At 34.6% G+C, this 11875-nt stretch overlaps 1 pseudogene; it reads left to right on the plus strand.

Moving 5' to 3' along the window:
- The first annotated feature begins 1269 nt into the window (after nucleotides 1-1269).
- LOC140864238 ((R)-linalool synthase TPS5, chloroplastic-like) lies at nucleotides 1270-8358 on the plus strand (annotated as a pseudogene).
- Nucleotides 8359-11875: the final 3517 nt, after the last annotated feature.

Genomic DNA, 11875 nt, shown 5'->3' on the forward strand with positions numbered 1-11875 from the left:
GGATGAGTAACACTCCTGTGAGACGGTCTCATCCGTGAGACGGGTCAACCCTACCCATATTTATAATAATAAGTAATACTTTTGACATAAATTGTAATACTTTTTAATGGATAACCCATACAAGAGATCCGTCTCATAAAAATGACCCTTGAGACCGTCTCATAGGAGCATTTGCATGAGACCTTAAATCAACTCCTACAACAGAATTGCACCTGCGATTGTGAGTTAAAACAAAACAAAATCAGCCACAATTCTAGCAAGAAAAAGGGCCTCCCCCAGAAAGAAACGAACTAGCCTTGCTAGCATTAAAATTCTCATTTTCATAATCAAGCAAAACCGGCCCACTTTTTTTTTTTAATCCATTGTCATTGGAAGAAGCTAAGTGATCTGCATGCCAGAACCAAATTAATCTATCATAAATTCATTGAGTTCTTACTCGTACATCTTTCTTCATGCCATATCCATGTGTGGTATGTCAAATCTATCCCATTACTGTACAAATGTGCTCTTATAGTTTGAACATTTTTCTTCTTTATATTAGCACATCTTGCACATGGGCAAGGGATTGCATCAGGATCGTCTGTGTTCTTCAATGTAAATTTCAAGAAAGACTCTACTCCAATACCATATTCAGGTGATAATCTATTCTTTGACATCCATTCTTTCTCCATTTTTTGTATAACCAATCTGCAAAAAATCACTCAACACCTACTTTCAAAAACTTATAGGTCATACAACAAGATCTGAACACAATATCAGGTACAAAATAATAACAAAACAATCATAATTAATTTAATTAGAAATATTTATTTTAGTGAATAATTGTAGTACCATATACCTATGATTTTCTAAATTAACATGCAAGATAGCATAGTAATACTCAACCTAAATTAGCCCTACAGAAAAAAAAAAAAAAAAAAAAGTCTGGGACAAATTTTTGGACACAAAACAGTGGAGAATACATTTCTAGACTTTAAAAAAAAATTACAGCATATATTGTCATATATTATGACATGTTTTCTCCAATTTTATACAAGACAATTTTTAGTTTATGTGTTTTTTATATTAGTATTATTTCTATGATAAGCACGCAGCAGAATAAAAAATAAAGACACAAGATTTTAACGTAGTTCAGTTGAAAGATTTACATCTATGGGGCCACGCCCAAATTTCAAATGAATTCACTAAAGTATCAAAGTGTTACAATCAAATAAAGGAATTATTCAAAGCACACAAGACTCACTCTTGTTCATGACGCCTTAACGAAGAACACCATCAGAAAATTCATTTGACGAGTATCACTCGTCTTTGATCCGTTTTACTTGAAATCCCTTCAAAGCCATTGACTGTTCTCCCCCAAGAACATCATCTTCCTCTCCCGAGGAATGAATCACAGTATTCACTTGTAAGTCTGTACCACGATCAAGATTGCACCCTCAACTCAGAATGTATTTTTGTGATACTTTTCTCAGCTTGTCTCACAGGGTTTCGGGACACTTAGTAGAACAAAACGTTTTTTTTTTCTCCAGAATTCGTCCCACACCCTCAATGATGTATTACGCTCATAATATAGTTGAACATTCTGCAGATATATCATGAGTCTTTTTCAAGAGATAGATTCGCCACTTATCAATATCAAATTTATATTCCCTTGATACTCTTGATAACTTGTTTCATGTACCTGGACACTTTCTCAGCAATTATGCTTAAAGATTATTATAAACATAAGATTATCTTCTAATCATATATCAAATGATAATATGAAGATAGCAATATTTATCATAAACAACTATACATTATCAATCCAAACAAATCAAAACACCTAACAAATCTAGATAATATCACAGACCAAAATAATCAAAACATGTCAATTAAAACTATGTCTAACATTGGCCTTTCTCACAGGTGGTGGAAGAGTACAGGGCATGCTGAAAAGCTACCTTTTGCAAGGATAGACTTGTGTAGTGTTACTTTTGGAACATCGATTGGATCTCCGGCCCTCAGAATGGATACTCAAGAATTACTCTTGCAAAGATTTTTGTGTTTATAACGATTATAAATGATATATTTGATGTCTATGCTACCTTGGAAGAAATACAGCTCTTGCATGATGTTATTCAAAGGTAAGGACTCGGCACTTCAATCAACTGATCATAACTTTATCATTAAGTTGCATACTCTATTTTTTCTCTTAAAATATTAATCATACGCGTAGTTGAATTGATTTAAATTTCATGTTTGTTAATATTTTATTCAGATGGGATATTTAAAGTATGAACCAACTGCCTGAATACATGGGATTGTGCTATCTAGCACTTGATGATTTGGTTGATGAAACAGCCTATCATGTTCTCAAAGAACAAGGACTTGTCATCATTCGTCATCTAAGAAAATTGGTAAGATTAATTATCAACTTTCTCTGAATGTGTGCACCTATGCATGATTATTTGTAACACGAGACGGTTTCATTTTGAGTTCCTACAGTGGAAAAATCTAAGCCAAGTATTTCTACAAGAGGCAAAATGGTTCGCCAACGATTATGCGCTAGGCTTTGATGAATATATAAACATCGCTTGGATTTCGGTAGGCTGTCAATTGATGCTGGACTGTGCCTTTATCTTAAAGACAAATCAATCGCATAAGGAGTCTGCTCAAATATTATTGGAACACAATGATTTGATTCGATGGTCGGGAACCATTTTTCGGCTCGCTAATGATCTGGGAACGTCCAATGTACGTATATATATGCTTGCACTAGCAATTATATATATACACTTTCTTGTGTTGGTCCCAAGTGCGGCATCACGTGATAGAAACTATGGAAATTGAAGAATAAAATAGACACCAAGATTTACGTGAAAAACCCCTAAAATTATTAGGGTAAAAACCACGGGCAAGACCAAAAGATTACACTATAATAATTTTAGGGGTTTTCCACGTAAATCTTGGTGTCTATTTTATTCTAGGGTAAAAACCACGGGCAAGACCAAAAGATTCCACTATAATATTTGGAGAATTACAACCTCTCTCTGTGTTTCCAAAAAGACACTCACTCTCTTATACAAGAAAAAATCTATCTCACAAATATATATAGAAATAATTAAGGAGAGAAGATCACTCAAGATCAGAAGGAAGAACTTGAGGATGGGATACAAAGAATGCCGAAGAATGCATCTATTTATAGATGTCAAAATCTGAACTTTCGGTGTGAAAACCGCGTTTTCATTTTCTTCTTTCAACAGCCACCTACCTTTATTAAATGCATGGCCCAACATGTATTTTCAACTCCCGACATTTCTCCCACTTGGAGATTTGATTGAGAATCAAACACATCTCTACACATCCTTTCAATCTTGCCTTTTCCTGCTGCTTACGTTTTTGCTAGGCCACTTGAGGATCTACACCATTCAAACTTTTCTGTACTCACTGGCTTGGTCAGAATATCAGCAATGTTATCCTTCGTATGGATTTTCTGCATATCCACACTTCCTTCCTCTACTACTTCCTGAACAAAGTGAAATTGAACTCCAATGTGTTTAGTCCTGGAATGAAAGGTTGGATTTCTTGCAATGTGCAAGACACTCTGACTGTCACAAAACAGATGAATCTTTTCTTGTTTGTGCCCAAGCTCCTCCAATAACCTTTTAATCCATATTGCCTCCTTGCAAGCTTGAGTAGCTGCCATGTATTCTGCCTCTGTTGTAGATAATGCAACAACTGTTTGCAATTTTGAAACCCAGCTGACTGCACCTCCTACAACTGTAAACACATAACCAATAGTAGATTTTTTTTTTATCTGGATCACCCGCATAGTCTGAATCCACATAGCCCCTGAGTGTAAAATTTGATCCTCCAAAATATAATGCAGCATCCGAGGTACCCTTAATGTATCTAAGGATCCTCTTAACCGTGCTCCAATGCTCTTGTCCAGGATTTGCCATATACCGACTAACCGCTCCCAGTGCTTGTGCAATGTCTGGTCTAGTACAGATCATAGCAAACATTAAACTTCTCACTGCTGATGCATATGGTACTCGAGACATCTCCATATTCTCTGCTTCACTGCTAGGACACATCTCAGAAGATAACTTGAAGTTAATATGAAAAGGCGTTGAAACTGGCTTACTATCTTGCATGTTGAAGCGCTGCAAAACTTTCTTCAAATAATTTTTCTGGGAAAGCCAAATCTTCTTATTACTTCTGTCTCGGTGAACTTGCATCCCTAGAATCTTGTTTACTGGTCCCAAGTCCTTCAAATCAAATTCCCTAGCCAACTGTGCCTTCAATTCTTGGACCCGATCTTTGTTGGGGCCTGCTACCAACATGTCGTCCACGTACAACAGCAAAATAATATAATCATCATCACCAGACCTCTTGAAATACGTATAAGGGTCTGCACTGAGTCAGTTGTACCCAAGGCTCATGATATAGGAATCAAATCTCTTGTACCAACACCTCGGTGCCTGTTTGAGACCGTACAGAGATTTGTTCAACCTGCAAACCAAGTTCTCTTTGCCCTTTTTGCAAAATCTTCTGGCTGGAGTATATAGATTTCTTCTTAAAGATCGCCATGAAGAAATCTCATTTTCACATCTAGTTGTTCTAGATGTAGGTCAAAAACCTCACACAATGCCAATACTACCCTGACTGTTGAAAGTCGAACCACAGGAGAAAATATCTCATTGAAGTCAATACCTTCTTTCTGAGCGTACCCTTTGACAACCAATCTTGCACGATACCGCTCCACTTGGTTATTGCCATCACGCTTGATCTTATAGACCCATCTGTTATCGATAGCTTTCCTCCCTTGTGGTAGTGTAACAAAATCCCAAGTTTTATTCCTGTTCAATGCTTCCAATTCTTCCTGCATCGCTGTCATCCACAGGGATACATCCGAGCTTTGAGTAGCCTCATGGAAACTCGATGGCTCACCATCCTCTGTTAATAGACAATATGCAATGTTGCTTTCAGTGACATAATCTGAAAGCCAACCTGGTGATCTTCTCTCTCGAGTTGACTGCCTCACTTTGGAAACCTCTGACTCAACTTGTTCTTGTACCTCGTGCTCTGGTACTGCTTCACAAGAAACTTGATCTTTGTCTGTCTTATTTTCCACCTGAATGATAGTAGTTTCTGAATTTTGTGTGCCTTTGTCTCCCTTCATTTTATCTTCCTCGAAGATAACATCTCTGCTGATGAAAATCTTGTGGACAGTAGGATCCCACAAGCGAAACCCCTTTACTCCATCAGCATAGCCCAAGAAGATACACTTTCTGGATTTGGAATCCAACTTCGATCTTTCTTGTTCATTGTACATAACGTACACCGGACTTCCAAATGTATGTAACCGAGAATAATCAGCTGGCTTGCCAGTCCACACCTCCATCAGAGTCTTCAAATCAATCGCCACTGAAGGAGAACGATTGATGATGTAAGAAATGGTTTTGACTGCTTCTGCCCAAAATGACTTTGGTAGACCCGCAGTACTCAACATGGCCCTTGTTCTGTCCAACAAAGTCTTGTTCATCTGCTCTGCCACTCCATTCTGTTGAGGCGTGTAAGCCATCGTGAACTGTCTTTTGATGCCCTCATGCTGATAGAATGCATCAAATTCATCACTGGTATATTCTCCTCCATTGTCAGTCCTCAAACACTTGATTTTCTTATCAGAATCAAGTTCAACCCGCGCTTTGAAAACATTGAAGAATTCGAAAACATCTGACTTCTTCTTGATTGGATACACCCAAAATCTCCTAGAGAAATCATCAATAAACGAGACAAAGTATCTCGCTCCTCCTAAGGATACCATCGGTGCTTGCCAAACATCAGAATGAATCAGCTCCAATATTCCTTTGCTTTTGGCAGTAGACGTGCCAAACTTCAATCTGTGTTGTTTACTGGTAACACAATGCTCACAAAAGGGTAGAGTCACTTTTGTAAGCCCCGGCAACAGCTTCCGTTTAGAGAGAATCTTTATTCCTTGTTCTGACATATGCCCAAGCTTTCTATGCCACAACACTGTTGATTCTTCTCCCGAACCAATTGATAAAACAGCTAGTTCCGCCTCTTTGTGTGTTTTTCCCAACAATACATACAGATTTGCAACAATCTTTTCCGCCTTCATAACCACAAGCGCGCCTTTCACAATCTTCATGATCCCTTTCTCGATACGGGTTTTGCACCCAATATCATCCAATTGCCCCAAAGACAAAAGATTCTTTGTCAAGCCCTTCACATGTCGTACCTCCTTTATGATGCGAATAGTACCATCAAAAATTTTGATTTTAATGGTACCGAACCCAGCTATTTCCAAGGCATGATCATTTTCCATGAATACAGATCCTTCTGAGACTGATTCATACTGATGGAACCATTCTCTCCTTGACGTCATGTGCCACGTCGCTCCTGAATCCATAATCCATGCATCACAAAATTTGTGTCTGCCTTCCGCAACTGTTGCTGCTTCGCTGAATAATATTTCACCACTGCCTAAAGTACTGGACACATTTCCTTGAGATCCCTTTTCGATGCTCTTCGTACACTCTCTTTTGAAGTGCCCTTTACCGCCACATTTAAAGCAGTAAATATTCTTCTTCTTACTTCTTGACTTGGATCTACCATATCTGTGGCTCCCACTGGAGTCAGGCTCCGTCAATCTTCCTCTCGTCATCGGTAAAGCCTCTGCTTGCTTCGACGTTGCCAACCTATCTTCCTTGTTCCTTCGACGACTCTCTTCTCCAAGAACTGCAGTTAAGACATCGTCAAAATTTAAATTATTCGAAAGAACATTGTTGGTAACATTGATGATGAGCTGATCGTATGAATCTGGTAGACTCTGAAGTAGAAGCTCCGCACGTTCTTTTTCCTCTATTTTATGCCCCATAGACATGAGCCGAGAAAATAGAGTATTCAATGTGTTGATATGGTCGGTCATCAATGAGGATTCCGCCATCCAAAGAGTATAAAGCTTTCTCTTTAGGAAAATTTTGTTGTGTAGTGACTTGACCTCGTACAATTTTGTCAGAGTATCCCAAATAACTTTTGCGCTTTTTATTTCAGAGATACTTGACAAAACTTCATCCGCTATAGCCAAGTGCAAATTGGCAACAACATTGTGATTCGTCTCGTTCCACTTTTGATCGTTCGTGACATCCGTCGGTCTATCTCCAATAGCTGCCAAGCAACGCTCCTTTGTCAGAATTTCTTGCACCTTCAATTTCCACAGCAAAAAATTGCTCCCATTGAACTTTTCTATCTCGTATTTTGCCGACATCTTGACTACAAGAATCCTGCCTTATAAAATCTTCAAAAAAATTTTTTTGATGTGGAAGATCAGTCACAGCTGCAACCATAGAGCATACTCAGAATTTTAAAAAAATTTATGTCAAGGCTCTGATACCACTTGTTGGTCTTAAGTGCGGCATCACGTGATAGAAACTATAAAAATTGAAGAATAAAATAGACACCAAGATTTACGTGGAAAACCCTTAAAATTATTAGGGTAAAAACCACGGGCAAGACCAAAAGATTCCACTATAATATTTGAAGAATTACAACCTCTCTCCGTGTTTCCAAAAAGACACTCACTCTCTTATATAGGAGAAAATCTATCTCACAAATATATATAAAAATAATTAAAGAGAGAAGATCACTCAAGATCAGAAGGAAGAACTTGAGAATGGGATACAAAGAATGCCGAAGAATGCATCTATTTATAGATGTCAAAATCTGAACCTTCGGTGTGAAAACCGCGTTTTCATTTTCTTCTTTCAAGCCACCTACCTTTATTAAATGCATGGCCCAACATGTATTTTCAACTCCCGACATCTTCATATTCAACCCTTTAAAGGATTCTACTCAAATTTTAATTTTTTATTTCCCCATGCATGATTTATGATCTGACTAGGAGGAGATGGAAAGAGTCGATGCGCCGAAATCGATCCAATGTTACATGAATCAAAGTGGTGCATCCAAAGAAGAGGCAGAAGAGCATGTGAGGGGTTTGATGCGCAACGCCTGGAAAAAGATGAACCAGAACTTGCACCAGAAAGATTATTGTGAATTTGCGTGCAAATTTGGGAAAGTGGTGCGGATTTAAGTAGAATGTCGATGTATATGTACGAGCATGGAGATGGGCATGGCAATCAGAACCCTCAAATCAAGAAACGTATTTCGAGTTTGCTCTTCGAGCCTTTCATCATGTAGATGCATGAACTTTCATGGCTCTCGTGATTGGTTTTTTACTATATTAATATTACTATGATATCATCTATTGATAAATATTCAATAAACTCAATATATATGTGTAATTCATTCATGCTTGTGTCTGATCTTTGCACTCATGTTTCTATGGTTGGAATAATTGTCTGAACATGATAATTTTTGTTATTTTCAAACAAACGGTCGTATTTCTTTATTAGATATGATGTAATCATATAAAAATTTAAAAAAACACAAATAAAAATTTTAGTCAACAAAAATTATACAATCAAGATATAATTGTGATTTTAAATAAGATTTCACCAAATCAATTAGAAGTAAATTAACATTGAGTCCTCAAACATTTTTTTTAAAAAATAAATAAATAAATAAATAAAAATAATAATAATAATAATAATAATAATAATGGAAAATGATTTTTTGTGAGAACCCGAAATTTCAGTCGAGCAGACTTCAGTTGAGCGGAGTTCTGCAGACCAACTAATGTTCTAGATTTTATTAGTGACACATTAACTCTAAATCATGGCAAAGGTCAATAAATGGAGTCTAACAGTCATATTTTTCCTTATAAATAGCACTCAATTTCTCATACAATGTTACACAAACTCTGAGCATAAACACCTAGAAATTTGAGTGCAAGAAAGAAATCAGTTGAATGAGAAATTCAGTTGAGCGAGCAGTTCAGTTGAGCAAGTGCATGATAATTTCAAGGATCGGACAACCGTAACATTCTTAACAACTTCTACAAGTGAGCTTGCTATTTTAAAATCTGTGTTTTAAATGATTCGAGCATGTCTGTTTTGTATTCAAAGCATGAGTTTCGAAACTTTTATGCTTGATGCACTAAATCTTATGAACGAACGGTGAGAATATGTATTTAGAACATTACTGATTACTTATTATCAACCTAACCTTTTAGAGGATAAATCTACAAACAAATTAATTAAATATACTGGAAAAAAAAACAAGTTAAATGAATATAATTCAACCGACAAGTATATATATTTTACAAATATAATATATATGTAGTAATCAGTAATCACTCAATACATCACATCGACATATAATATTTCATTACAAAAATATGATTCGACGAGAATATTTTTGTGGTGGACATTAAATATCAAAACCTTGAAAAGAAGCATGAATTCGGGTAACATTGAATAAAAACCGAACATTTGAACCATTTTTAGGTAGTGTGGTTCTAATCCATTTCAATAAAATCATATATATTACACACAAACTTTTGTAGATCGTATCACCTGTTTATTTTATGATACAAATCTAATATTCGACCCGATCCATAATAAAGTATTATATTTTATATCAAAATTATTACTTTTTATTTTATATTGATTGGATCGATTCGTTTGACGGATAAATATCCGTAAAACCGTCTCACATACATTATTTAGTTGGTTTGGTTCTTATCCATTTCAACGAAACCATGTTTAGACAGTTCGGTTCTAATCCCCTTATCGCAACCAAAACTGTTAGTTCTAAAATGACAATGAGCTAGGCCGCCCAGACGTGGCAATGCAATAATAATATGTATGCATCTTTGTAATTTGACATTTTTTTTCTCTAAAATTAAATAATTTTTTTTGCTTAAATGCTTTATTTATTTAATTGAAAATTAACTTATTTTTAATTTAATTAAATAATAATTATAATATATTATCTTCTTTTTTGTTAAAAAAACTCTTCTTTTAAAATTTTTTATAAATAATTAATAAATATTTTTTATCTCAATATAAATTTTTAAATATTTAATTCATCACATTAGTGCTGAAAATACAATGAAAATTCATTGGCATATAAAAATTTTATGATCCAAAATTTACGTATATGCATGCGTTTTTAAATTTTTTTTAATTACTAAATATTCTTTTACCTTCATATAAAATTTTGAATATTTAATTTATATCTTGAAAATAACATGAAATATAATTAGCAGAAAAAAAAATTGAATTTAAAAATAATTTATATGCATGCTGAGAGGTGAATTTTTGGTATACCGTATCAAAAATATTGGTATGAAAAAAATTCATAACGATACTGATACCGATATTCTGAAATTTTGGTACGGAAAAAATTCATATTGATACCGTATAGATACCGAAAATAAAATTTGGTATACCGAAAAAATGTCTCTATATTGAAAAAATTTCGATACGGTCTGCAGAAAATTCGGTATTTTGGTCCGGTGTGTCATATCATGCCCACTAATTTACTATTAACTAAGATATCACGATAAAATAATATCTAAAAATAAATATAAAAATAAAGAGAACGATGACAAATACATATTATTTTTATTAATACTGAAATTTGGGGAAAAAAATTAAAGAGAAAAAATTGAAAATTAAATATTTTTATTAGTATCATTTTTATAGTTTTGTTACTTGGATGTAATATTACTGTGATATTTTTATTTAAATTAATGTTGTGATATTGTTTTTATTAATGTTATATTTGCATTGTAACATATTCTAAAAAGTTTCAACGGAAAAATGTAAGTTCAATAAATTTAGGGACAACTTCAATAAATCATGGAGAATTAGTATTTCTTTTAAACCTAAAACACATGATTTTTTTTCAATTTATTGGGTAAAATCTAAATTTCATGTTGTATGGTTTGGAAAATTATATTTATTTTATTTTTAATTATATGTGGGTACTCGATCGGGTAAAACTTTTCGTACCCAATACCCGACTCGACGTATGAAACTCTGGTTGGTTCCGATAACACTCAAGACATGGGCCCATGCCCAATATGAAGGGCCAATAGGCAAGATACACTGGATAAAAAACGCTCGGTGGAGCATATAATGTCCGGTGTTCCTACCCAATCCTAATTTTTTTTAAAAAAAAATTAGCCTGACTTGATTCCACATGTACCCGAATGTCTACCCCGATTTGAAGGTACAATTTTCAAAAAATAGGCATGCAATGTTTTGTGACTAGTTAGTTATCCTTAAATACTAGAAAGTAGAAAGCATCCATTCCCCCAACACAAAAATCTTAGGGGAAAAATTATAGAAGCTAACTAAATAGATAATCAATGTCTATAATTCATTTAATGCCCCGGCAATGATTTTTCGGATTAAACCCACAAAAAAACTCACGAATTTCGAAAGGAAATTAGTAGCTTCAAAAATGTTCACCTCTTCTTCAAACCATACACTTGTTTCTTTTGATGCAGCATTGAATCGGCGCTCCGCAAATTACAAGCCTCCCTGTGGGATTTCGATTTTGTGCAGTCATTGAACAGTGAATACATGGTAATAATTATTAACTTGTATCTTTTTATGTATCATTAAATTCGATCCTGACAAGTGATTTATTAGTTACATCCAACGTCTCATGTGCTGCCATATAAAATTGATCAACATTGATCAGGCCTGATATGTTAGGCACTTTCTTTATCATGCGATCTCGTGACCAATTTATTTACTTGCTTAAATGTCTACGTACATGAGAGATAAAAATAAATAAAAAATATGGAAAACAACAAATTTGAACTTATAACTATGATTTTTTACGATTTCGATCTTCTATATGATCAAATTTTCAATAATTTTGTGCTATAACATTACTAGTATATATATAAACTATTTTTATAATTAGGATATATATATTAATAAATGATCAT

This window comes from Henckelia pumila, chromosome 4, assembly GCF_033568475.1.
Source record: "Henckelia pumila isolate YLH828 chromosome 4, ASM3356847v2, whole genome shotgun sequence".
Lineage (NCBI taxonomy): Eukaryota > Viridiplantae > Streptophyta > Magnoliopsida > Lamiales > Gesneriaceae > Henckelia > Henckelia pumila.